Source organism: Mauremys reevesii, linkage group 8, assembly GCF_016161935.1.
Source record: "Mauremys reevesii isolate NIE-2019 linkage group 8, ASM1616193v1, whole genome shotgun sequence".
NCBI lineage: Eukaryota > Metazoa > Chordata > Testudines > Geoemydidae > Mauremys > Mauremys reevesii.
The window spans coordinates 23,969,256-23,993,939 of NC_052630.1; the positions used below are offsets into that span (position 1 = coordinate 23,969,256).

General features: G+C 40.2%; 1 long non-coding RNA gene across 1 annotated transcript; it reads right to left on the reverse strand.

Moving 5' to 3' along the window:
- Positions 1-247: 247 nt before the first annotated feature.
- LOC120369862 lies at positions 248-12,528 on the reverse strand. The gene is made up of 4 exons (XR_005583471.1): positions 12,433-12,528; positions 7,638-7,707; positions 6,493-6,558; positions 248-434 (listed from the first exon to the last, which is right to left on the reverse strand). It is a non-coding gene; the product is annotated as an uncharacterized LOC120369862 (long non-coding RNA).
- Positions 12,529-24,684: the final 12,156 nt, after the last annotated feature.

Consider the following 24,684-nt stretch of genomic DNA (forward strand, 5'->3'; position numbering starts at 1 on the left):
ACTGCAAGCGATGAAGGGCTCATCTACATGCACACAGAATACAGGTAGAGTCTTGCTTGGAATGACCCACTTGGGGTTTAAACAGTTTTAGAGTTATAAAAAAATTACTTTCCCTTCATATTTATGACAAAAAAGGACAAGATAGTAACACAACATAAACCAAATATTAACCCTCCTCCTGCTGTGTAACAGATACAGGTCTCTGAAAAAGAAAAGGGGAAAACATTTATTTAATGTGCCACCGGAAAGTCACAGAGTCTGATTCTCAGGTCTGCTCCAGCTGCTTTGCATCCTTCTATGGAGCCAAAACTTGCTTCTCAGCTCCTGTTCAACCAAACTTGGCTCCTCGGGCCTCTGACCAGAGCTGTGTGAATAACTGATTGTACAGTTCACTGGCAATTCTCAACATATGAGAAAAAATTGTTTGGGTTGGCCTGAAAATGAAATATTTGAAAATGTTCAGCAAACTGAAAAGTTAAAAAAGCCAAAACCAAAACCAATACAAAACAAAAAACAACCTTCATTCAACTCCTAACAATCTGTTTAATTTAGATTGACCCTTTTCCAATTTAAAATAAAATTGAGTAAATTTTGAAACAAAAAGTCATTTCCAATCAAAAACTCAAACCACTTTCTTTTGAATATGTCAAAATGAAACATTTAGATTTGTTAAGAATTAGCCCCACACACACCAAAATTCATCACAAATTTGTTAAATGTTTCAGTCAACCTGATGCTGTAATGTTCACCCAAAAAAAGCATTGGCAGAAAATGTTTACAAGCTCTACTCCTGACAAAATAGGCTAGTCAGCCTCCAAACCTGGTTAGGAACAAACCAACTGCTAAGGCTCAGATGGGCTTAAGTGAGGTCCCAAAGGAACTGCCTCAGAACTGGGAGGAATAAAGAGGACCCCTGAAGATCCTCAGAAGAGTGGTAGACAGGGCCGCCCAGAGGATTCCGGGGGCCCGGGTTCTTCGGCGGCGGGGGGCCCTTCCGGGACCCGCCGCCGAAGTGCCCCGAAGACCCGCGGCGGGAGCCCCCCGCCGCCGAATTACCGCCGAAGCAGGACCCGCCGCCGACGTGCAGCCCGGTCTTCAGCGGTAATTCGGCGGCGGGGAGCCCCCGCCGCGGGTCTTCGGGGCACTTCGGCGGCGGGTCCCGGAACGGAAGAGCCCCCCGCCGCCGAATTACCGCCGAAGACCAGGCTGCACGTCGGCGACGGGTCCCGCTTCGGCGGTAATTCGCCAGTGGGGGGGGGTCCTTCCGCCCCGGAGCAGAAGGACCCCCCCGCCGGCGAAGACCGGGAGCGAAGAAGCTCCTGCGCCCTCTTGCCCGCCCCTCTGGGCGGCCCGGACCCGATCCACCCCACCCACAACCCCCACACTCCCCCCCCCCCAGTCCCTGCCCCCCCCCCCAACCTCGGCCCCGACTGTCTCCAGGGCTCCCGGCCCATCCGCCCACCCCCCCGGCCCCAGCCTCTGCCCCCCGCCTCCCTCCTCCCCCGGAGCCTCAGCGCCCCGGCGGACCCGCCGCAGCGGGTCCCCCGCGGGGCCGGAGCTCCGTCCCACTCAGAGCCGCGTGGTGAGGGGGCGGGGCTGGGAGCTCCGGGCCCAGTGGAGGGAGCAGAGCTCAGGCCGGAGCTCCCAGCCCCGCCCCCTCCCCACGCGGCGCGGGGCGGAGATCAGGGGCCCCGGCTGAGACACGCCGCTTGATGCGCTGAGGCTCCAGGAGAGGGGCGGAGGCGGGAGTCTCCGCTGTTCTCTTGGGGGCCCCTGCGGAGCCCAGGGCCCGGGGCAAATTGCCCCTTTTGCCCCCCCCTCTGGGCGGCCCTGGTGGTGGAGGGAGCTTTGCTGGATCTCCTCCCCCAAACACTCTGCTTTCAGGGGTATTTCACCACTAAGGCATATGTAGCCTCTGGCAGCCCTAACACAGAGGAAGCACAAAGTTGGCATAAAGCCACCTTTGTCTCACTCCCTTACTCTCCGTGCTGAGGTCAGCATGGGCACAGTGATGAATTCTGCTCTGTAGTATGCTTCAGAAGGGCCAGTGCATGAACTTTCTGTTCACATCCTCTTCCCTGGTCTCTGAACAGAAGAATGGACCCCGACTCATCCCATAATCGCACGGCCACTTACCAGATGGCAATTTGTGGCAGGGATATTACTAAGAGGAAACTATTTAGCTGAATCCCCTTAAACAGGGTATTTTAACCAGCTACAAAGTCACTCGGCCTTCACAGCAATAGAGTCTGATCAAGGACAAGACCTGACTTCAAACTTTAGACCATTTTATGACCTGACACTATTAGATAGCGATATAATCCCATTAAGAAGTAATTTTTTGAGCTAGAGACTATACTCTCTACATTCAGGCAAATTCCAACTTAATCCACAAGGATTATAAAATCTAGAAATCCTTTCCTGCTTTTGAAGCCCTCCAGTCAGGTTTGCTTACATGTGCATGCAGTTTTGCACATCCTAGATTTAGAAAGGATTTTGTGTTCCAGTTTCATGATTTGTGCATTTTCCCTCCACTATATACCATAGGCTATGTTCAGTTGTTACCAATAGATTCGTGCTTTGAATTGTAAATATCAGAAGTAAGTAATAAAACCATTTGGTGAGTTTTGCCTCTCTCCCTCTGTTCCTGAATAGGTTATAAAATTCTCAGATGTATCTGAAATTCAAAACTATTTATGAATTTCTGTAGGGAACAGGTCTTGTTTTGCAGATAATGGTTGAACAGTTAATTTTAAAATATTCACTGTCTGAAAATTCTGTATTGGTCAGTTACCTATAAGTGATGTGAAATTTGATGATTCATGTAAGTAAGGAATACAGCAAAAAAATGCCAGTGGGGAACTGTGTTCTTTGGTTGAATTCAAATGTATTCGGTATGAGGATGTTAATGGAATTCTGTATTCTGAGAATCCAACCAGTGGGATTCCTACATGTGTCCATCTTAGTGGTGGGGAAGAGCAGGAAGGGGTCAGGACAAGGGCACCAAGAATACCCAGCTGGTGGGCAGTCCCTTGGGGACCACTGCCACATGGTGTAGATTAAATCAGCTGTTAGGCTGTTCTACATTGTGCTGAGACAAGAGCCAGAGCCAGGGACAGTACAGATTAGCCAAAAGGATCAGGGATTCATAACAGGCTACCTGGTGGCCTCCATCCCTCTTCTGCATCAGAGAAAAAAATCTAGTTCTTTATTGACTTTGACTTCATATATATGCTTATTTTTTTTAAATGGCCACATATTTTTGATTCAGTATGGATATCACTGAATTACACTACCTGCTAAAATATATATATTGTTCCTACCTAACATATCATTTTTTTTTTGTCAAACCCACTTTTGCTTTTAAAAGTGGTGCTTTCACAATGGTATCAGACCATCAGGTATTGGCTGACAATGTGATGAAATTCCCAGATTCTTGCCATTTCTACAGCATCATTGTAATGTTTGTGATATTTCACCCCAGAGATGGCTGCATTTTGTTGGTTAGCAGGGACTCCTTTCTCTAATGTTAATAGCTTGAAAATGCTTTGAGGTTTGCAAAAGGAGGCTACATACTGAGAAAATGAATTAATAACAAAGAAAAACAAGAACTCTCACAAGGAAGTAGTCACAAGCCAGCCTGAGGAATAACAATGTTAAAATAGGTACAAAAGGCATGTGGGTACCCAATATTTTAATTCTATCACCTATTCTGTCCATAGCAGAGATTCTGGCAGTCAAAAATGAACCTAAAGAAGCTAAATGTGATGTGATGGAGATTCTCACACCTGAGCCATCTTTTTAGGTAATAAATCAGAGGAACTGTCCCAGACTAACATGGCAATAGATGAGGTTTTGGAACAAACTGACAAACTGAACAGTAATAAGTCAACCGGACCAGATGGTATTCACCCAAGAGTTCTGAAGGAACTCAAATATAAAATTGCAGAACTACTAACTGGGGTATGTAATCTACCACTTAAATCAGCCTCTGTATATGATGACTGTCAGATAGCTAATGTAACACTGATTTTTTAAAAAGGCTCCAGAGGTGATCCTGGCAATTACAGACCGATTAACCTAACTTCAGTGCCATGCAAATTGGTCGAAACTATGGTAAATAACAGAATTATCAGACACATAGATTATTGCTATAAGTTGGGGAAGAGTCAACATGGCTCTTTAAAAAGGGAAATCATGCCTAACCAATCTATTAGAGTTCTTTGAGGGTGTCAACAAACATGTGTACAAGGGTGATCCAGTGGATATAGTGTACTTTGTCAAAGGCTTTCTGAAAGTCTTAGTCCCTCACCAAAGGCTCTTAAGCAAAGTAGACAGTTTTGAGATAAGAAGGAAGGTGCTCTCGTGGATCAGTAACTGGTTAAAAAATAGGAACCAAAGGGTAGGAATAAATGGTCAGTTTTCACAGGGGAGAGGGGAAATTAGAGGATCTGTACTGAAACCAGTGCTGTTCAACATATTAATTAATTATCTGGAAAAGGTGGCATACAGAGGCAAAGTTTGTAGATGATAAAAAGATTACTCAAGATAGTTTTAAGTCCAAAGCTGACTGTGAAGAGTTACAAAGAGATTTCATAAAACTGGGTGACTAGACAACAAAATGGCAGATGAAATTCAGTGTTGATAAATGCAAAGTAATGCACATTGGAAAACAATCCCAATTTTGCATACAAAATGATGGGGTCCAAATTAGCTGTTACCACTTAAGAAAGATCTTGGTGTCATCATGGATAGTTCTCTGAAAACATCTGCTCAATGTGCAGCCACAGTCAAAAAAGCTAATAGAATGTTAGGAACCATTAGGAAAGGGAAAGATAAGACAGAAAATCTAATGTCACTGTATAAATCCGTAGTACACCCACATCTTGAATACTGTGTGCACTTCTGGTCACCCCATCTCAAAAAAAAGATGTATTGGAAAAAAATATAGAGAAAGGCAACAAAAATGATTAGTGATATGGAATAGCCTCCATAAGAGGAGAGATTTAAAAGATTGGGACTGCTCAGTTTAAAAAAAGAGATGACTAAAGGTAGAGGTCAATAAAATCATTAGTGGCATGGAAAAAGTGAGTAAGGAAGTGTTATTTACCCCTTCACATAACACGAAACCCAAGAGTAACCCAATGAAAATGAATAGCAGGTTTAAAACAAACATAGGGAAGTATTTCTTCACACACCACACAGTCATTGCAAGGAATGTGGAACTCATTGCAAGGGGGTGTTCTGAAGGTCTCCCTGACTGCTAGAACCTGGGACTGGAAAACAGGAGATGTATCACTTGATAAATTGCACTGTTCTGTTCATTCCCTCTGGCACCAGCCACTGTCAGAAGACAGGATCCTGGGCTACATGGAGAAATTTGTCTGACTCAGTGTGGCCATTCTTATCTTCTTAAAATACTATGCAAAAAATTCTGATTATTTGATAGAATATTGATATCATGATATAAAAATAATATCACACTGCAGCATTCTTTCCTTCACCAACAGGATACAAAAATAATTTCCTCAATAATTTAGATAGCTATATGAAAGGTGTATCTAACATTACCAGTTAAAAGCCCCTTTTCCTTCCTTTTCCCAGTCTAATCAGTATGATCTCTACCTTACCATCAGTTGGCTCTACTCAAAAGAGAATAATGTGTTCCTACGTGGAAATTTATTTTCTGTAAATACTGAAGCCAGTGTAGAACTACTGAGTTATGTTACCATGGTCTTCCAGTAGGTGGTGACAGATACATAAAAGAATAATTAATTATTGTATAGATTAGTTCCTTTGTTTTAAATTTGTTAGCTTTGCCCTTGTAGTGATATAAAGAATGTAATAAAAATGATATAAATATTAATGTCAGGTCAAACCTTTTAACAAGAATAACTAAGTCACACCCGAGTCAAACAAGGATGGTTCCCTGATAGACTGAAGCAGAATTTGAAGACAATTGCCAATTTGTGGTATATTCCTTGGCCTTAGAATTAGTCCTGGCCTTTTGGGACTAAAATGATATAAAAAGTACACCATATGGAAGAATTACTGCACCACCTCCTGAAGAATTAATCTGCCACATGACATCACTGCTGAAGGCCAGATGTTGTAGTGCTAAGGCATACAGTATAATCCAGGAGACTGCTTTACAAAGGCCAAATATAGAAGCTTCTCCACAAAAGAAGGGGAGTGGAATAAGCCTTTGATTATATCTAGAAAGTCAGGTTTGTGCTTTGTCTCTACACACTGCAGTCTTTCTTACTATTACTCCCTTGATGCGGCACAAGTCCCAACAGAACAAATGGTCTGTTTGACTACATGAACACTCTCAATTTTTACAAACACATTTTAAATTCTCATTTGACTTAAAAGCAATAAAATCTCCATAGCAAGATTTAGGATGAATCTTAGAATTTATTTCAGGAATAGAATCTCATGGAGGAAAGATAAGTCTTTAAATAGTTATGAATTTGAATGTATGGTTCTTACATTCAAAGTGCCAGCAGATCTGTCAGTGCTCAGCCAACTAGCCCAATGAAAGGTCGAATGTGGAATCTGTGACAAATGACATAAAACATCCTTAAATCCCCCAGATGCCCAGTATTACTATCTCTTAAGGCCTGTGAACAATATAACTGCAACTGAGTTAGGGGATCTGGTTCCAATCTAGTTGTCCCCTGAGCTGGGTACAATATGGTTCCATGTTGTAGTATACTGTGTTAACTGTGTATCCTAATGCATTTATTAAATGAGTCAGACAAGGAGCTAACTACCCTTTATTCAGCTCCTAAATCCTATACTTGTAGGATATCTCAGAATCATGCTTCTATAAATATTTGTTTATCTTAGGAATCAGATGTTGCTAGTACTAAAGGAACTGACTCAGTGTAAATAGCAAGAGGAAATGTTGTTTGCAAAATATTCCTAGTGTAGACAAAAGTTACCAGTAAGGGCAAGTTTCTTAATGTAGACAAAAATTTTAATTCTAAACTTCATTTCACTTTAGCCTCTTTAAAATGATCTGAGTTGATGAAAAGGAGGAGAATAATAATTTAATAGTTCAGTTGCTAGAAAGATGGTGATAAATTGGAGAGGGCTAAGAGAAGAGCCATGAGAATGATTAAAAGATTACAAAACCTGCCTTGTAGTGATAAACTCGGAGAGCTCAATCTATTTAGTTTAACAAAGAAAAGATTAAGGGGCGAATTGATTACAGTCTATAAGTATCTACATAGGAAAAAATATTTAATAATGGGCTCTTTAGTCTAGCAGAGAAAGGTGTAATGTGATCTAACGGCTGGAAATTGAAACTAAACAAATTCAGACTGGAAATAAGGCCTAAATTTTTAATGCTGAGTAATTAATCACTGGAACAATTTACCAAGGGTCATGGTGGATTCGCCATCACTGACAATTTTTAAATCAAGATTGGATTTTTTTCTAAAATACATGCTCTACGAATTATTTGGGGGAAGTTCTATGGACTGTGTTATACAGGAGGTCAGACTAGATGATCACAGTAGTTCCTTCTGGCCTTGGAATCTACACATCTCATATTTCAAAAACAAACAAACACATGAAATGACAAAGGATAAAAAAATACTCTCAGAATCATCTGAGCTGCCCAATTGTACCTGATACTTCATAGTTGCCTGCAGGAGAATTTTCCTTCACATATAGCCACTTTCCTAAAGATTTTTTAGACTTTAATACAAAAAAATCACTTTGTTAGAATTTTTAAATTATGCATTTAAAGATATGGAAAGGAAAAGAGGAATAAGTGTACATAACAAAGAGGCTCTACCAGTTATGATACTCTCAGTTAAGTTAATAAAACCACCTGATTTTCCATCAGAGATAGGCTATCCATAAAAAGGCTGATGGATATCTTATGAACAGGTGCACAGAAGATCTTCTCATCTAATTGGAAAGATGCACTACAACTAACCTGCTTACATTTAACATACATGTGAAAGAGTTGCTTCGGATAGAGATAGAATGATAGTAACTTTAGATTTGACAATGCAGAGCAAGATCCTCAGCTAACATAAATTACCATAGCTGAACTGAAGTCAGAGCTATGCTGATTTACAGCAGCTGGGATCTAGCTCATATAGTGTTCTCAGATGTCATTGGATTCATGATAATGTTACAGACTTTGATGGATGGATGTAACTTTTCTAAATCATTTTCTCTTCCCACTTTCTCACCCTTTTCTCTTACTTCATCTTATTTCTTATAGCCTTGATCCAGCAAAACACTTAAACCCATACTTGACTTTAATTCCATGAGTAGTCCCATTGATTTCAGTTGCCTTCAAAGGATCTACTCACATGTTTAAGTGCTTTGCTGGATAGGGGACCATTATAATTAGTTTGTTTCATAAAAACATTATTATATTATGCTGTTGCATTAATACTTTATCTGGCTACTACAGTAAATATATAGGATGGGCTATAGCAACTGGAGCCTTTGAGGGACTTTGGTTCCCCCCCCAAAATAGGGGCTCCATTTAGGGATTGCATTAATAATATGATTTCATTTTAGCACCTTGAAAATATATGCCTTGATTTTGTGCTCCATTCAGTCACTACTCACTTAGGCAGAAAAGCATAGGATTGCAGATTTAAAAACCACAAAATACTCTCTGGCAAATTGAAATATATAGCTGACCTGTTGGCTTTATACAGTCACTGTGTTCTTTATCAAACACTCTAAATGTGGTAGAAGGAGGAAAAGGAACATCCTACAGTTGAACTGTTGATTACACTGGAAAACAATTTATATTTTTCTTACATAACCACCTGGGTTCCTCTCTCACTGAGAGACTCTGGCAAAGAGAAGACTATAAATAAAGTGTCAGTTGGAGGCTTCTTGATCCCTCAGCATGATGGGACGGGGGTCAAAGGCCACAAACGGACAGCCAAAGTATCACGAGCCCCATGATGTCTGACCACTCCCATCCTTTTGTGAAAAGAACACCTGGAGTGTGGGCAAGGTGGAGGGAAGAAAAGAGGAGGAAAGCCAATCAGGAGGTTCTGGGAGTCAGCCCCAGAAGAAATCTTTGTGAGAGAATGAGGGAAAGCCATCCTAGTTGCAGAAATAGTGGGAGAAGCACAGAGAGATTAGCCTCATCCTGGCACACACAGTTCCCCTTCACAAGAAGAGAGACTCTATTTGTTGAGCCATTTCTCAGCCAGGAAATAAAGGAGCCAGAACCTGCTGTAGGAGAGACCTTCAACCCAGCCCTATAAATTAAGATTGGACTGATAGTCCTATCAGGTAAAGCCCATCTTACTAAATGTTTGTTCAGTATTGGTATCGATAGTTTCCTATCTCAGGGAACATGTCAGAGGAGGAAGGTAAGCCAAAGAGAGATAGGAAGGGGGTCCGGGACATTTTGGGGAACAGGAGTTACAAAAAATTGAGTCCAGAAAATCTAGACACCATACTTATTTTAATCCCTTTACTGGCTCCCCTTCTTTATTGCATCAAACACAAGCTGCTTGTATTATTTTTCAAGGGCCTTCATAGTCAATCCCCATCCTTCTTATTGTCTCTTGTTTGCTATTGAGCTGACTGTGCTCACCTCCAATGAACTCATGATTCCTGCACTTCCTCTTATAAAATTTTCAAATAAGCACCTTTGTACTTTCTCCCAAGCTGCCCCATATGCTTTGGAAGCATTACCTGTGGCCATCTATAAAGCTACCTCATTATCCATCTTCAAATCCCTCCTCAAATCTGTCCTATGCTGTAATGCTACATAAAACTTGACAACAGCAAGGCTGCTAGTGTGCAGAGACCAGTGTCTATCATGCTGACCAATATTGTTTCATTGTCTGACTATCCGTCTGCTGTCTCTTCTCTTACATGTGAATTGCGAGCCACTTTGGGCAGGTACACCCTTTTTGTTCTGTATTTGTACAGTGCCTAGCACTGGTCATGATTAGGGCTTGTAATAATAAATAGTAATGATAACCTATTGCCAGGCTTTAGCAATAATGTAAGTCATGCCCAAAGTCACTTTAGTTTGGGTAAATGGATTATATTGAAATTACTTGCACACATGTTCATTTTGAACCGAGTTGACTGTAATTGCAGAATAAACCAGCAAATATCATAGAAGGGGGAAGAAACACTGAAATAGTTAGTTCCAGCTGTAGTCCAGTTACACACAATAATTTGTATGTGTCCAAAAGAGAATATTGATAATTACCTATCACTCTATCAATGCCCCTCTGCTATGTACATTGGCCAAACCAAACAGTGCTTACAGAAAAGGATAAACGGACACAAATCAGATATTAGGAATGGCAATATACAAAAACCTGTAGGAGAACACTTCAACCTCCCTGGACACACAATAGCAGATTTAAAGGTAGCCATCCTGCAGCAAAAAAACTTCAGGACCAGACTTCATAGAGAAACTGCTGAGCTTCAGTTCATCTGCAAATTTGACACCATCAGCTCAGGATTAAACAAAGACTGTGAATTACTTGCCAACTACAAAAGCAGTTTCTCCTCCCTTGGTTTTCACATCTCAACTGCTAGAAGAGGGCCTCATCCTCCCTGATTGAACTAACCTCGTTATCTCTAGCCTGCTTCTTGCTTGCATATATATACCTGCCCCTGGATATTTCCACTACATGCATCCAACAAAGTGGGTATTCACCCACAAAAGCTCATGCTCCAATACGTCTGTTAGTCTATAAGGTGCCACAGGACTCTTTGTTGCTTTTACAGATCCAGACTAACATGGCTACCCCTCTGATACTATCACTGTTGTATCCTTGGGGGCAGCCGGTTTAGGAAGAAATCACTTGAGGCCAGACAGCAGACAGCTAACAAAACTACCATTTTATTTACAGACACAGAGCTCACCCAACCGGCCGAAACCGGCTGGGCGATCCCCTAATAATCTAACTCAGTTGCCATAGGAACAAAAACCATGACAACCAAATACACAACAATCACTCTAAACTCACTCACAATTTATTGGTACAAATCTGCTTCCTCTAGGGTTTGAACATCAAATTTCACATATCTGGTTAGGAATTCAGGTCTGCTGCTCAAAAACAGAGAAGATTTGGTAGGGGAAGCATAAGTGGATGGGAACCTGGGAGGCAGTGACCATGAGATGGTCGAGTTTGGGATCCTGACACAAGGAAGAAAGGAGAGCAGCAGAATATGAACCCTGGACTTCAGAAAAGCAGACTTTGACTCCCACAGGGAACTGATGGGCAGGATCCCCTGGAGAATAACATGAAAGGGAAAGGAGTCCAGGAGAGCTGGCTGTATTTTAAAGAATCCTCATTGAGTTTGCAGGAACAAACCATCCCGATGTGTAGAAAGAATAGTAAATATGGCAGGCGACCAGATTGGCTGAACAGTGAAATCCTTGCTGATCTTAAATACAAAAAAGAAGCTTACAAGAAGTGGAAGATTGGACAAATGACCGGGGAGGAATATAAAAATATTGCTCAGGCATGCAGGAGTGAAAGCAGGAATGCCAAATCACACTCGGAGTTGCAGCTAGCAAGGGATGTTAAGAGCAACAAGAAGGTTTTCTTCAGGTATGTTAGCAACAAGAAGAAGGTCAAGAAAATTATATGCCCTTTACTGAATGAGGAAGGCAACCTAGTGACAGAAGATGTGGAAAAACCTAATGTACTCAATGCTTTTTTTGCCTCTGTCTTCATGAACAAGGTGAGCTCTCAGGCTACTGCACTGGGCACCACAGTATGGGGAGGAGGTGACCAGCCCTCTGTGGAGAAAGAAGTGATTCAGGGCTATTTAGAAAAGCTGGGTGAGCACATGTCCATGGGGCCGGATGTGCTGCATCTGAGGATGCTAAAGGAGTTGGCAGATGTGATTTCAGAGCCATTGGCCATTATCTTTGAAAACTCATGGCGATTGGGGGAGGTCCCAGATGACTGGAAAAAGGCTAATGTAGTGCCCATCTTTAAAAAAGGGAAGAAGGAGGATCCGGGGAACTACAGGCCAGTCAGCCTCACCTCAGTCCCTGGAAAAATCATGGAGCAGGTCCTCAAGGAATCAATTCTGAAGCACTTAGAGGAGAGGAAAGTGGTCAGGAACAATCAGCGTAGATTCACCAAGGGTAAGTCATGTCTGACTAATCTAATTGTCTTCTATGATGAGATAACTAGCTCATGGATGAGGGGAAAGCAGTGGATATTCCTTGACTTTAGCAAAGTTAAAGAAGTATGGGCTGAATAGACTATAAGGTGGATAGAAAGCTGGCTAGATCATCAGGCTAAATGGGTAGTAATCAATGGCTCCATGTCTAGCTGGAGCACATGACTTACGAGGAGAAGCTGAGGGAACTCCTTTCCCCCAAAATGTCCCGAACCCCCTTCCTGTCTCTCTTTGGCTTACCTTCCTCCTCAATATAGTAAGAAGTGTTACCTGTATCCAACATATAGATCTGTGACCGTACTGCAGAAGTCAGTGTAATAACAGTGCTCCTAAATCAGAGCAAGAGGCATGACAGTGAGAGCTTACAGACAAAAATCATAGTAGGTGCTTTTTTGTCTGGAAAGACCCCTCGGTGATGATGGATGTTATTGTGACTGTATCAGACTCATAATTCGCAAATTAAGAGCAATGTGCCCTATGTGAAATAAATTAGGCAGTCATTAAATTCTCTCTCAAATGAATTCAAACAAAAGGTGAAATGGTCTAAAGAATGAATAGAAATGCATAATTACTGCTAGTGTCCCTGTGAATTAGATCTTAAGCTTAAATACCTGTTTAATATTGAAAGCACTTTATTTAGTAGTAAGACTTTCAGTTTTTATGTATCAGGACAGAGAATAACTACTGCATATTAAGGCTACAGAGCATACCTATTTGCTTCCACACTATAACTGAGCTTTGGTTATCAGAGCATCTGCTGAATATTTCTATTACTTAAGAGGTAAATAGCAACTTTGTATAAAAAAATTGCCTCCTACCATCTTATGTAATATAATCTCTAAAAATGCTAACTTGTGCCATCTGCTCTTATTCCTATTTCCAGCCTGCATTTTTTTTCTAAGAATAATGTTACATTTCCTCAGTTTTCACTCAGAGACTAAGGAAATCTAAAACAATGTTTGTTATCAGACATTTTAACAGACCAATCAAGCAGTGAGAGAGGAAGCTCTGGAAATGTTGAGACTTACTTAAAAGCTATCCTGAGCAGTGACACTGAGCTCATGTGCAGTAACCAGATACTACATGCTATGGACACATTTCTATGTAAGGCTATGTCCAGATCAGAAAACAGAATGTTAATAATAGGATTTAATATTACTAGAAAACAAAAGAGTCCAGGACGCTCATGGGTGAGGAAATGCACTTGAGAAACAAGGGAGAACATTCATAGGTGCAGGGCTGGTGCAAGGATGTTTTGTGCCCTAGGCGAAACTTCCACCTTGCGCCCTCCCCCATCCCCGAGCCCCCGCCCTGAGGCGACTCCCCCCCACAGCAGCTCCTCCCCTTCTGCCCTGAGGCGCCCCCCCTGCGGCAGCTCCCCACCCCCCACCCTCTGCCCTGAGGCACCCCTCCCACCCCAGCTCACCCCTGCTCTGCCTCCTCCCCGAGCACGCAGTCACTGCTTCACTTCTCCCGCCTCCCAGGCTTGCAGCGCCTAAGCTGATTGGCGCCGCAAGCCTTGGAGGAGGGAGAAGTGAAGCAGCTCACCCCTGCCCCGCCTTCTCCCCAAGCACGCCATCACTGCTTCACTTCTCCCGCCTCCCAGGCTTGCGGCGCCAATCAGCTTAGGCGCCGCAAGCCTGGGAAGCAGGAGAAGTGAAGCAGTGACTGCGTGCTCGGGGAGGAGGCGGGGCAGGGGTGAGCTGGGGCGGGGAGTTCCCCTGTGTGCTGCCCCCCCTTACTTGCTGCAGGCGGCCCTCCCTGCACTCCCCTGCCCCAGCTCCCTCCACCTAAATGCCGGCGGCAAACAGGGCGGCCAAAGATCCGGCCGCTGCGGTCGCTGCCTAAGAAAATGCTGCCCCCCAAATCCTAGTACCCTAGGCGACCGCCTAGGTCACCTAAATGGTTGCACCGTCCCTGTATAGGTGGTTTCCTGTCTATTTTCTATTTCCCCAATCATAGATACCGACTGGGTCTGGTCAGACCCTGGAACAGAATAAAGCAGCCATAGCACTTGTCAGCTTTGTAACAGCCCCCTAGCATTTAGTGGATGCCAGTCTAATATTTTTATTCTGCTGCCCTGTTTACAACCATCCCATCAGCAGAGGGCATGCAAGTTACTATAAACCATAGCCCAGGTTTTCACACTTGGTTGCCTGAACTTTAAGCATCACACAATTCTATGAGTGCTTAATACCTCTGAAAACCTGGCTACTTTTTAGCAGCTTGAATAGGGAATTACCTTTATTCCTAGCTGAATCCTGACATCATTGTTTAATACAGGTGGCTGGGAAACCAAATTTTAGTTTTGCCCAAATTTGTAAGTTTTCAGAAATATTTTTCATCCTGAATCAGGATCAAAAGTCCTAACTTGAAAACTTATGGCAATATTTTGTTTTGGAAACACTGAAAAATGGTATTTCTGAAAAGAAATATGCTGCCATAGATCTCCAGCTGTGGGGCTGGGAACCCTGGATGCCCTGGCAGCTGCTGATTAAAACTGACAGGATTCTTGTTGTTTCATTGATGCCCACTACAAAATAGTAGTCGTGTAAGTGACCAGGTGCTTGTTGTTAAGTCATATTACTCATATTATGCACTACTACTACTACTACTGACATGTCATAAAATAATGTAAAATAAACAACGGAGAAATATAAAAATTAAAATGAAATTTCAATATTGTGAAACAAAATTTCTAAATTTTCAAACAATGAAAAGTTTCCAAAATGATTTTTTTATTCAAAATATTTTTTTCTGCAGGAATGCTATTTGAAATCTAAGTGATTTCATGAAAACAATTTGTGTAATCAAAAAAAATGATTCAACAAAAATTCTGAACAGCTCCCATAATGACACTTCTGACAAAAATGAAAATGCACAATATATTAGTGTCTTGGCTTGTTTTTCTTAATAACCATTGAGAAAATAACACCAATATCTGCCAAATGAAAAAAATGTCAGGAAAAGTGGCATTTTTTAAGAGGAAAAAAAAAGGATAGGAAAAATAATAATTAAAAAGTACTTGATCACATTTTTTAAAGATGTCTTGTAGTATCAGTTTATTAGCTGATATATATTCATCGGGGACAACATTCTTCTCTTTCAAGTAGATGGATTTAATGAATTAATAGGTCTTTGCCATTTTTCACTCTTATGATCTTCTATCAAAGAGAGTAAAATCATTTTCATTGGAGTTGTACCCCTTTTGGTCCCAGGATACAAGGGGGGTGAGAGATAAGGAAGGCATTATCTTTTATTGGACAAATTTCTGTTGGTGTAAAGAGACAAGCTTTCAAGCTCCAGAGAGCTCTTCTTCAGCTTGGGAAAGTAATCCGAGTGTCACAGCTACTACAAGGTGGAACAGATTGTTAAGCGTAAGGAACTGACTACATGTTGTAAGAAACCATTCAAAACGAAGTGGGAAATAGACAACTCTGCAGTCATAGGACAAAGGAGAATTAGTGGGCTACACTAATTGTTGTAATGAGACATTAAACCAGTTTCTCTATTGACTCCATGATTTTTCATGTCTAAAGCAGTTATGAGTTTAAGCTCCCAGGCTCATCTTTTGAAAGTGTTGTATAGGTTTACTTTGAGAATGAGGATTGAAAGGTCAGATATGGAATGGCTGTTGTGTGAAAAGTGTTTATGCATGGGCGATAGGATATTTTTGTCATTTATCATTTGTCTGTGTCGAGAGTGTAGTGATTGTCTAGTTTCACCCACATAGTTATTGGTGGGGCATTTGATATTTTGAATGAGGCACACCACAAATTGGGTGTGTGGTGTGGGGTAGTGGTCATCATAGCAGTAGACATATGGCTTCAGGTTTTGCATCTGTTGTTATGGCAAGAGCTGGTGCCACTTAGAGTTCATGTGTCCTGGTCTGTCGGGAGCTTCCTTCTGGTGATGAGCTTTGCAAGGTGAGGGGTTGTTTGAAGCCCAGAAGAAGGGATTCTTTCAGGATGTGGTTCCCCAGTAAGTATGGGTTTTAATTGTTTGATGGGTTCCAGTGTAAGTGGTAGGTGACAACTAGGAGTGTGGAGTCAGTGGTATTTTCCTCTGTATTGCAGTAGGTTCCTTGGGGAATTAGGATGGTCCATTCCATCATGTGATCTACTTCTCTAATGGAGTGTTCTTTTTTTATGAATGCAGTTTTAAGTATGTTAAGGTATGTATCCTGGACTTATTATGGATGAGAAATACCTGACATAATTTGAACAAATAATGTTGTTGGGAAGATCTGCTTTGTATTTCATTATTTTATGGTCCACATGAACTTGTTATACTCATTCAGAGGCATAAAGGTGGATTGGAATTGAGGTAGATGCTTCTGTTGTTTAAATTAGAAAATAAAAGAAAAAGGAATAGGAATAGAAACATAAAAAGCATTACAGGACTGTGAATCCTTCAATGTTGTCTATTTGAAGAGATTCCAAAAAACTCCCACAGGTCTGAAGCATATTTCATGTGGTACAAGACCAAAAATTATGAAATATAACAAGATGTAGGTTTATGTTTGGAACATTTTGCTAAAAATAGTTTGTTAACTATGGACTTTAAAGCTAGAAAACTGAAAGAGACTTTCAGAGATACAGATGAAAAGAAGTCATAGACTTTTCATAAGGTCCTTGGTAATCACTTCTTTCTGTCCATTTTCTTTTGATCTGTTAAGCAATACTCCTAATTTCCCTTTGCCTCTAATATTTGCTTCTCACCCCATTATTTTTTCCCCTAAGATGATCTAAAAAATTTAATCAGGCCTCTGAGTGTTTTTTAAGCAAATGTCTAAATTGTCATCAATTGTTTTCACTACCCTTTGATTTACTAAATGAGTGGGTATAAATTTTTGTCAGTCCTTTGAGATAACTAAAAGTGGAATGGGCAGGTTTTTCTTAATGTTATTCCAAAAATTGTTTGATCACTATTTCATGTTATCCCAATATTGAAAGCAAGGTCTTAACTACTGCATACTAGAACACTTCATAATGACCAGGATTTCGGACACTTTATCACTGATCTCAGCTCTGTTTACATGCCTTACAGAGAATATAATCCTGTAAAATGCTGGAGGTTCTTTTTTGAGGTGTTGAACACCACAGCTGTCATTGAAGAGGAAGTGTGGTTCAGTAGTTGGGACTGGGATTTTGGACTATACCTCTGGCTTTATCACTTATCTGCTTTTTGTTTAGAAATGTAAGCAAATTTTACTAAATAAATTAAAAATGTAAAAAAACAGATTTGTTTTTAAATTATCAAACTGAAATATTTTCATTAACCTGAATCTATTAGAATTTTTGATCTTTTGTCCCAATATGAGACAGGATTTTTTTTGAAAATCCTGAACATTTTCCTGGAAAAAACAATTCAGCCCTATGAATTACCAACAAAATAACCCAATTCTGCAATTTCTTACACATCCCACTACTAGAGGCAGAAATGCCTGACAAACTCTGCTTGCAGCCTACACATCCCATTACACACTATTTTAATTCGAACAGGTTGAGGGTTTTTTAGCATTTCAGTGAAAATTTTTGTCAGCATTTCAAATTTCACTGAAAATTGCAATACATTTTTACAAAATTATCACAAAATTCTATTCATCCTCTTCAACTGATCTAATTTTGAATTAGCTTAATATCTGAAGATTTGCAAAAGATATTAAGCATTATAAATGATTGATTTCAATTAAAAATAATGAACTTCAATTTATTTTAATTTGATAGAATTACAAGTAATTGCTCATTTAATTTTAATTGTATTTTATGCAGAAATTCATTATCTTTGTAAATTTTTATTTAAGCTGAATTTAAATGAACATATCTGAAGGCAACTGGTTCTCAGACAAATGTAAAACAAGAAGTGTGAATCTGAGTGGCTATCCCTAAAGTATTATTCTCTTAGTCACTAGAGGACAGATTCTCATTCAGTGTAAATTGTCAGAGCTCCATTAATGGCCCCATGCCCCAAGCCTGCAAACACATGTGCTTCATTGTACTACTATTCATAGTCCTACTGATAGCAAAAGTAAAGCACATGTTTTCAGGATCAGGGCACAATTTGTTTAGCTCTGGAATATAACATTATATGGGAAAGAGATGGAAAAAGAGGAGTTGTCAATACAGGAAATAATTCTTGTATTAGAAAATGTCTAGCTAAATAGGAAAGATTTTTCACAGTGAACCTCTTTTAATTCATTTCTGTTGTAAACATTTTTTTATTTATACAACAGAGACAGGAAGACAACTAAAACGTGCATATATCATGCAGAGGATAGAAGTGTACAAATGTGTTGAATAGAAATTAATACAATTCAAATATCTTATTAAAATATTTCATAAAGAAGAAAAATGAACAGAAATAAACAAAGCCTACAGTTTCATGAGTGAATATGAGTGTAGCCAAAAGGCTCTGGATGCTCATCCTTCAAATAACAGAACAAGTAAGATTTATCAAATTAATTCATAATGGCCTTGCTTTCAAAAGTATTGAATTTTGCTGACTGAGTCCTGGGAATACAGATGAAAGGGACCCTGGAATTTATCTCCTTGGGATTGAAAATATATGCAGACCTGGTAATTGTCATCCTTTTTGTTTGTTTCAAGGCAGTATTCTAATAAGGTGACTAAAGTATGCTACTGCTTGTAAATCCATTGTGTTTTCAGAGCAACTTCCTAAAAAGCTAATGAGAAACAAGCAATGAATGTATGCTGTACGAAAGTTCTATGTATCAAGATGGACCAGTGTTACAGAGTGATTATCTGTACAAACTTCAGTTAGGATTATTATGGGCAGACCCTAATCTGTTATGTTTTGTATGTTGTTACTGGGCTTGGTTGAAAGGTGGTAGATGCTCATAGCTGCAAATATTCACCACTCATTTGTCCCACCCTGGCTCTGTCCTGCCCCAATCCTGCAAGTCTACCCCAAATGGGGCACCCACAGAGCAGAGTTCCATGGTGCATAGTAGGCATAGATCCTTGGCATTATAATCCTTCCCTCTGACTCAAAAAGTTAAATCATATTTATTTTTCCTGGTGCAAGTGCTGGAGGAACCAACTAGGGACCATATTCCTCTTGACCGGCTGCTCACAAGCCAGAAAGTATTGGTAGGGAAAGTAGAAGTGGGTGGCAACCTGGGAAGCAGTGACCATGAGATGGTAGAGTTCAGGATCCTGACAAAAGGAAGAAAGGAAAGCAGCAGAATACAGATCGTCGGGCTCAATGTCTAGTGATCAACGGCTCCATGTCTAGTTGGCAGCCGGTATCAAGTAGAGTGCCCCAGGGATCGGTCCTGGAGCTGGTTTTGTTCAACATCTTCATTAATGATCTGGATATGGGATGGATTGCACCCTTAGCAAGTTCGTGGATGACACTAAGTGTGGGGGGGAGAGAGATATGTACATTGGAGGGTAGGGAAAGGGTCCAGAGTGACCTAGGCAAATTGGAGGATTGGGCCAAAAGAAATCTGATGAGATTCAACAAAGACAAGTGAATAGTCCTGCACTTAGGATGGAAGAATTCCATGCACTGCTATAGGCTGGGAACTGACTGGAGAAAAGGATCTGGGGATTACAGTGGATGAGAAGCTGGATATGAGTCAACAGTGTTCCCTTGTTGCCCAGAAGGCTAATGGATTATCACTACTAAAGTTTTTTCTCTTAATTAATTAGCCTCTTAGAGTTGGTAGGGCAACTCCCACCTTTTCATGTTCTCTGTATGTGTATATATATCTCCTTACTATATGTTCCATTCTATGCAGCTGATGAAGTGGGCTGTAGCCATGAAAGCTTATGCTCAAATAAATTTGTTAGTCTCTAAGGTGCCACAAGTACTCCTGTTCTTTAAATGTAAGGGTGTACCTAAATGCTTTCCTGAATTGGAGTCTAAATTGGGAAATTACAAATTTTACTCTAGCTGGAAAGAAACAATGTTGTCTTTAAAGATGGTGAAAAGGTGATAAAATAATGCATTCTCCCTGAATTAAATAACAGCTTTCAGGATATTTGAGGCCATAATGTTTTTCTTGCATTTCTGCAGACACTAAATATCTCATAATGCTGCCTTGCTTGCTGTATGATAGACTAGAGAAGCAGAATAGAGAAGCTAATGACTAGAAAGTTTTCTTGGTTAATGCGAACTTGAATTTTGATTCTTCAGTTGGGAATAAGACTAATATTACAGATGTGTAGAATGGGCAGATTTTAGCATCCTCAAAGGCCCCTTCCTGTAATAGTAAGCCATAAAAGTCCTTAAATATTTAATTTTCCAAAAGCATAAAAAGATTAAACTCCACAATTCTACAAAGTAAATGAAAAGAATGAACTGAAAAAATAATGCATGAGTCTGTCCTCCACTTCCTAGCCAGCCTGAGCTTTAATGTACACTACAGAAAAAGTGAGTGGACTTAATACAGTAACAAACTCAGCATTAGCTGGGTTAAGTAACTGACTGGAAAGATTGCACTGTTATATACATGGTGCTTTAAAACATTACTAAATCGTTTGAAGGCCAAATTGCCAGTGCTCACTTTGAGTAGAATGTGTTGGCAGATGTATCGCACCATAAGGAAGTGCTGATTCCTAAGTTACTTCAAGAATAATTAAATAATTTATTGGGGGTCATTGTAATGATCAAATACCATAAAATAATCATTTAAAACAGTATTTCAAAGATAAAAACTTTCCATGGAAAGCTCTAAGAATTCAAGTCTTATCATTCATCTTTAATTTCCTGAATTTGTTACTTTACACAATGTTGTATTTCCCCGTTATTAACAATGTGCAGCTTAGTTTATGATGAGTTAAACTGTGATAAAATCATGTGTGGGTGTCCAAGGTTGAGATATTAGGGAGTGTGCATGGAGCCTCAACCAGGGGCTTGCTCTCAGTGCAAGGACTGAACTACGCTAGTTCAAGTAGAGACACTAGCTACTCCAGATAAGACAGGGAAGAGCTGGAACTACTCCATCAGCCAGCAGAACCTTCCAGATATAGAGATGAATGTACATTGCACTCTGTTAAAGGGTGGAATGATAATGTAGTTGCTAGTAGTGTCTAATATGTAGACATCATGCCTTTTAGAGCTCCCCCTGAGGTGCGTCAAATCATATTGATACACTTGCAGTCCTTAGCAGTAGGCGAAATCACTCCATTATTTATAGGCTGGAGCTGGCTGTTCCTGGTAGGGCATTCTGTGTGATGACCCCACCACTTTAGAATCTGCTTCTTCCTTTAGTCCCATAGAACCCAACCTTCCAGACATGTTGCAAAGCCCATCTTTCCTTCCACGTATTAGGAGGGTCTCTCAAGAGTCTTTACCCAGAGCCTTTTGGGATGGGGATATGCTAGATGTTAATGGTAAAATCAGCAATTGTTGATAAGAGTATGTTTTTGTTAGGAGATTGTAAAGATAAATACTTGAGCACTCCAAGGATGGTAGAGGAATTTAGTCAACAATTAACATTTTTAAAATTTTATATCAAAATCAAAGTAAATAAATGAATGCAATATTTTGTGGTTTTGTTTCAGTGTTCACTTAATTTATATACAAAATGCAGTAGTTTGCAATACATGACCCAGCAATTGGTATGAATGTAAATATATAAATCCTGACAGTTGCAGTGGTCTTCAAGAAGAATTGATCTAGAGAGCTTTTTGCAAGACCTAGAAATCCTGTCCATTCAGAAGTGAATAATCATCTCAGAACTGAGATTTTAATCTCGCTCTACTGGGTATATTTTCTATTCAGTTCACATGTGTGCTATAGCTCCTCTGAAAGCTAATCAGTGTTTTGAATATGGACTGAAAAGAGACTAGACCCATACATCTAATTGTGGGTTCCACTTTCCAGTCTCTTATTCTGACAAGTCCAATTCTGAAGTTTCTTCATGGGCAAACTCATCACAGCACACACACACACACATATAATATATACGCCCAAACAGCCATCTATCTATATTTTGTGTTTTCATATTAAAAAAAACCCTCTCTTCTTTGCTTTGAATTTGTTTTTATAAAATATCATATGATTTTAAGATAAGTTAGAAGTTTAATTTCAATTATGTTGTTTCTGTATTTTGATATTAGTTTATCCCACTCATGAGCAGTGAATTTTACAGTTATCTAGGGAGAAACAAAAGACGTGGATTCTATTCCCAATTTGGACACTGAGAAATGCTCTGTGTCATTTGGAAAATCATTTAACCCCTCTATGCCATTTTTCCCTATATAAAATAAGGTAATTATATTTTGCCCAACTGTTTCATTTGCTTTGAGATTCTCAGAGGAAAGTAATAAAATAATAATAATTAAACTTTCTTGGAAAATATCATGCAATTACCAGATATTCGTATAGGTTTACAGAATCTGGAAGGATTCTGACCGATTGGGAGTTAGGCACCTAACCTGCATCAGCACTTTGGAAAATTGAATTTAGGTTCATAGGTCACTAAGGCACTTTCCAAAATTCTATTTCTTGTCTAAGTCTGAATGAACAATTTTTAAGCATAATTACCTACCGGTATAATGATTACGTCTACATTTTCAGAAAGGCATGGTTATACATAAATGCAGTCATAAAAATTGTGCAGTCATCATATGTTCAATTGAAAAGTTCAATGGCATGTTCATATGGGGGGCTGTTAATTTCTCATATATACTATAAAAAAATCACACACAAAATTAGACTAAATCTCAGCCTGGATGTGAATTTGGTCCTTCATGTTAATTTAATAAGATCTTATTAAAACTTCACAGTCTAATTCCAGTACATCTGCCAGCAAAACTAGAAGGCCACATTTCCTTTGGCAATATGTATATAAATGGCCAATAGCCTACTAGATTTAGCTAGCAGCAGATGCTACATTACTTGTTACCTGGAACAAATAAACAACCTGTTCGCAGAAAAAGTTGTCTATATAACCAGAAGCTAGAGCACTAAAAACACATGAAAGGCCAGGTACTCAATAGCTAGCGTCTCCTTAATTGCAGGAACAGTTTTTCATTCATAACCATGTGCAGCCACATTTCCTACTGCTTCGATATCCAAATATTGATTAATGGTTGTGGTCAAATACTTTTATGTCTGAGTGACCTCAGCTGGGGACTCCAGGAATGGGGAAGAAGGGGGAATTTGCTGCTAATTAGTTATGGTTTCATGGACTCACGGGCACAAAACCAGGTGGACTTGGGCTAAAAAATTGTCACTAAAATCACTGAAAGTACATAGCCACCCCAAAATTACAAATTTCTTTTAAAGACTAGACTTGATGTATTTTAATGCATGTTATGCTGTTAGAGCCATCAAAGGTATTGTAATATTGTGCCATAATATGGGTGAAATGTAAAACTAATGTAACAGCCATTGGGGTAATAGCCATTGAAGGGTAAGTTTCATTCACACACTAGAGGTTTGCTTGGTCAGGACAAAAGGTGCGGGAAGTGTCAGGGACACAGTTATACTTCCCTTATTATAAGGGCCAGTCCTGTCTCTGACTATGACCAAGCTGCTGCCAGGCTGCTCTAAACTGTGCCACTTACACAGCGTCCTTAATGGACTGTAAGTCAGTGGCGGATTAGTGTAGCACCCCTCCTAAGTTGCCCAGCATGACCTCTCTTCTGGAAAGGTGAGGCAGAGGTGCAGTAGGTCATTTACACCAGCTGGGGTTTTGTTCTCCAATAGGGAAATTCTCTGCTGGCCTCACTGTTTCCCATTGAACAGTCTGTTAATTGACACTGTGAGAAAAAGGTGATGGGTTCCTTATAAATGTGATGGGCCACATTCATAGGTGTGGCTGAGCTCTATTCAGCCTAGCACCCAATGGGTAGGACAATGAAGGCTGAACACCACCTTTATATCCCCTGGGTTCCTAGGCCAATCAAAGGCCAGTTTGGCTCTCAGCCTAAGGGCTGCTCTAAACTACTCTCAAAGTCAAGAACTCCCAAAAGGCTGTTCTGAAAACTGAATAGATGGAATGCAGCTATGCTCTGGCCATGGCTCTAGCATACTACAGGTCCATTACAGCAGTTCAACAGCAGTCTGGGAATGCTTTAATGCTAGGAGTATTCCCCAGGGGCCAGATCTGGCCAGTTTACAATCTTTTATTCTACCAGAGAGGAACGAGAGCAATATGAATTGGGCCCCAAATATAAATATGTATAATATATACGTATTGAGATGCTGACAGATTTGATAGCATTTCATCTCAGAACTGTCTGCATGCCACTGGCGGGTGAAAGGATTCTTATACGTGTAGGGCCAAACATGATCTCACTTATTTTAGTATAAATAAGGAGTATTTCCACTGAAAGTCCATCAAGTTACAGTGGTTTTAGGAATCATGACCATAATTTGTAAATCAACGATAAACATAGGATCTAGGTGTTAGATATAAGTTTTTGAGGCATCATAGCATGAGGCTACATCAGGGTCAGGATATTTTTATGCACTCAGAGTGGCTAAACTTGTTCTCTATTTATGGGAGGGAGTTAGAAGCAAAATTGGCTTCCAGGGATTGGA